Here is a 4,508-nt window from a genome sequence, read left to right as displayed (position 1 = left end):
ATTATTATATAGTCGAGATGTTCTGTTTTGGGGATATTATTATGCGCATTATATGTTAAGGTCGGTTACCAAGCCAAGATATGAAAGAAATGAAAAGTGAATGTTATGTATCGAGAGAATGATTTTATACACAGGTTATGTGTATGTTATTTTTGTGCACGAGATATGTGTACGGTTACTATGATTTATGAAAAAGGATTTCGTACACGAGAAATGTGTACTGTAATTAAAAGATATTGCATGTACATTACATGTGGGTATAGGATTCGGGCCCATTTGTACCATGCAGCATTTAAATCTTGTGGTCTATAAAAATGATGAATTTTATTGTTTTACGATAAACCTATGAACTCACCAACCTTTTTGGTTGACACTTTAAAGCATGTTTATTCTCAGGTATGAAAGAAATCTTCCGTTGTGCATTTGCTCATTTTAGAGATATTACTTGGAGTCATTCATGACATATTTCAAAAGACGTTGCATTCGAGTCGTTGAGTTCTTCAAGATTATTAATAAGTCAATTATAGCTAGATATATTATGGAATGGTATGCATGCCATATATTTTTGATGTAAAGAAAGTTTGTCTTTGAAAAACGAATGCAATGTTTGTAAAATGTATCATATAGAGGTCAAGTACCTCGCGATGTAACAAAATATAATATATTCGTCCAGATGGATTAGGACGGGTCCTTTCAGTTGGTATCAGAGCGATGGTCTTAGCGAACCAAGTCTTGCATTAGTGTGTCTAACTGATAGTTGTTTAGATGCATTAGTGAGTCTGGACTTCGACCGTGTCTGCATGTAGTTTTGCAACAACGTTTTTCTTTGTTTATATTGAGTGAAATTGAGAAGATCGGACAAAAAGGGACCTTTTAAACGCGTTATAGTTTTACAACAACGTTTTTCGTTGTTTATTATGAGTGAAAACGAGTAGTTCGGACAAAACCGCACCTTTCAAACACGTTATTGTTTTAGAACAACGTTTTTCGTTGTTTATTTTGAGTGAAATTGAGAAGATCGGACAAAAAGGGACCTTTTAAACGCATTATAATTATGCAACAATGTTTTTCGTTGTTTATTTTGAGTGAAAATGAGAAGATCGGACAAAAAGGGACCTTTTAAACACGTTATAGTTCTGCAACAACGTTTTTCGTTGTTTATTTTGAGTGAAAACAAGAAGATCGGACAAAAAGGGAACTTTTAAACGCGTTATATTTTTGAAACAACATTTTTTGTTGTTTATTTTCATTGAAAACGAGATGATCAGACAAAAAGGGACCTTTTAAACACGTTAGAGTTTTGCAACAACGTTTTTCGGTGTTTATTATGAGTGAAAACAAGAAGATCAGAGAAAACCGTACCTTTCAAACAGGTTATTTTTTTGCAACAACGTTTTTCGTTGTTTATTTTGAGTGAAATTGAGAAGATCGTACAAAAAGAAACCTTTTAAACGCGTTATAGTTTTGCAACAACGATTTTCGTTGTTTATTTTCAGTGAAAACGAGAAGATCGGACAAGAAGGGACCTTTTAAACGCGTTATAGTTGTGCAACAACGTTTTTCGTTGTTTATTTTGAGTGAAATTGAGATGATCGGACAAAAAGGGACCTTTTAAGCGCGTTATAGTTTTGCAACAACGTTTTTCGTTGTTTATTTTGAGTGAAATTGAGAAGATAGGCCAAAAAGGACCTTTTAAGCGCGTTATAGTTTTGCAACAACGTTTTTCGTTGTTTATTTTGAGTGAAATTGAGAAGATCGGCCAAAAAGGACCTTTTAAGCGCGTTATAGTTTTGCAACAACGTTGTTCGTTGTTTATTTTGAGTGAAAACGAGAAGATCGGACAAAAAGGGACCTTTTAAACGCGTTATAGTTTTGCAACAACGTTTTTCGTTGTTTATTTTGAGTGAAACGAGAAGATCGTAAAAAGGGACCTTTTAAACGCGTTATAGTTTTGCAACAACGTTTTTCGTTGTTTATTTTGAGTTAAAACAAGAAGATCGGACAAAAAAGGATCTTTTAAACGCGTTATAGTTTTGCAACAACGTTTTTCGTTTTTTATTTTGAGTGAATACGAGAAATCGGATAAAAAGGACCTGTAAGACCCTAACCAGTTTGTACAGCAGTGTAAATATGTTACTTAGAGTGTGGGTGATGTTGTGCTGTTAAACAGAAGTCACTGAGTGAGCTGAGCCTAGTGCGCGCCGCGCACACTAAAGGGAGCGCGCCGCGCACCCCTTACTGTAGCCGGGTTCCAGCTTTTTAAATCAGATATTTTGATGGGCATTTTGGTAAATTCACTTATGGACGGGTTAGAGACAGATAGGTCAGTTTGTGAAGCACCATTACTCCATAATCAACAACCTTATCACTTTAACTTTGATTCTAGAGAGAGATTGTGATTTTTGAGAGAGAAAGCTTAAATCCAAGAGGAAGGAGCTTGTTTTGGGTTAAAGTTCAAGCATTAAAGTCGTTCATCTTATCTCTAGCTTCGTTGTGGTGGTTGTGGTATGTTCTAATTTTATTTTCCTTACTTTGATTTAGTGTAAGGGTTAGGGTTTGAGTAAATGATGAACACAAAACCCATTATTGGTGATTTTGGGTGTTCTTGGGTAAAATTGAGTCTTGAATACTAATTGGTGACTAGTCTAGGGTTTCAAAGTATTAAATGATGTTTATGAACTCTAATTGGTGAGTTAATTGCTAACACACCTAGTTATTTAGTAAATGGGTGTTGGTTAGTTAGTGGATGACCCGAAATGGGTGTGTTGTCTTAAAATGGTTATTTGGGTAATAAATTGACCTAGTTTGGAAAGATGGGTATGAATTACCTTAATTATGTATTAGTTGGTGTTGTTGGACCTTAATCACTAGCTTTAAAGTGATTAGTGGTGGTCTTGACTTTAATTGGGCGGTTTTGGTATAAATGGGCGATTTAATACATTAAGTCATTAAATGCTCATGTGTAAGTGTTAGTATTGATTCCACTTAGCTTGTGTGTTGATCAAGTACTTATTATATTAGGTATTTTGCTTTGAAGCTTGTGGAGGTTGAAATCGTCATCTAATTGTTAAGGTGAGTGGAATAATTATATGCGTATGCATATAATGTATCTATTTGTTGTAGCGTGAAAGGTGTAGTGTCGAGGTGTTAAGACACCACGTTTCACGTGAAGAGTGTAGCATCGAGGTGTTAAGATGCCACTCGGGTGTAGCATCGAGGTGTTAAGATGCCACCTAGGAGTGTAGTGTCGAGGTGTTAAGACACCACTCCGTAAAATAACGAGTGAAGCATCGAGGTGTTAAGATGCCACTCGGGGTGAAGTGCCGAGGTGTTAAGGTGCCACCCTAGAGGTTAGTGGTGCGAGGTGTTAAGTGCCCTAACGGATGTTATGAACACCGATGGCGTTTTCGCGAGCGCCGTTCCCTTGTACTATTGGTTAACCATGGTTACTTGTGTTGTAAGCATATTATTTCATTTCGAGTTATATTATTATGCGGTTGTTGCTAGCTTGTGGTATTGGAGATTATAGCTTGTTAACGTGACGATAAGCTAATTGTGTTGCTAGCATGTTTGCGGTTTGTGTAAGTGCATGCAAGTAGGTATAATTATATATGTATTCGTATAATTATTGCATTCACTAAGCTTTGCTTACCCTCTCGTTGTTTACCATTTTTATAGGTTCGGTTTTGGACAAGGGTAAGGGCATCGTATTGGACTAGAGATCCCGCTTGATGCTAGGGGACGCTTTTGGCTTTAGTAGCTCTTGGAGTTTGACCGGTAGTTGGGTAGTTTAATCCCAAATGCCTTGCTCATTGTGTAATTTGGAACTTAAACTTTTTGGTGGTCGAAACTCTAAACTTGTATTAAACTTGTATTTTGGGTCGTGTGGGCCCCGCTTGTAAAACATCATTTTTATGTTTGATTCGTGTGAGTTTTACATATATGAGTTTGTTGTGAAAAGCGTTCGGTCTAAAAGTGTCGGGAAGTCGAAGATCTTTTCGCGAAAAATGGACATTTTGGTCAGAACTGTCTCAGGCCTTGTGCGCACCGCGCATAGGCAGTGGTGCGCGCCGCGCACCCTCCAGATCAGTTTTAAATTTTTTTTTTATTCCGCATTTTTGGTTGGTTAACGGGTTGGGTTGTTACAAGTGGTATCAGAGCATGGTCTAAGGGATTTAGGTGACTTGAGATAGGCGCCTAGACTTAGACTTTTTGTGTGCGCGTTTATGCGGGACTTGTAGGACTTTGGGTCGGATCGGGATTGGTTTGTGCATAGGTTTATGTAAACTAATCATGTGCTATTTGTTATGTATGTTTAGCGAGCATCGAGCGAGATGGACGTTGTACTAGCAAGTTAATGCGACGTGCTCGCGTAACAATGATTAGCTACCATTGTTACGGGCGCAAATCGTGTCGAACGAGCAATGTACGACGATTGTTGAGCAAGATGGGTAGTGTGGTGTATATGTATATACTTATGTGTTAAATCATTTTCGTCTCGTTGTTTA

The sequence above is a fragment of the Rutidosis leptorrhynchoides genome, chromosome 4 (genome assembly GCF_046630445.1).
Source record: "Rutidosis leptorrhynchoides isolate AG116_Rl617_1_P2 chromosome 4, CSIRO_AGI_Rlap_v1, whole genome shotgun sequence".
In the NCBI taxonomy this organism is placed as follows: Eukaryota; Viridiplantae; Streptophyta; class Magnoliopsida; order Asterales; family Asteraceae; genus Rutidosis; species Rutidosis leptorrhynchoides.
The sequence above is the reverse complement of the archived record's forward strand: the minus strand, read 5'-3'. Positions refer to the sequence as shown.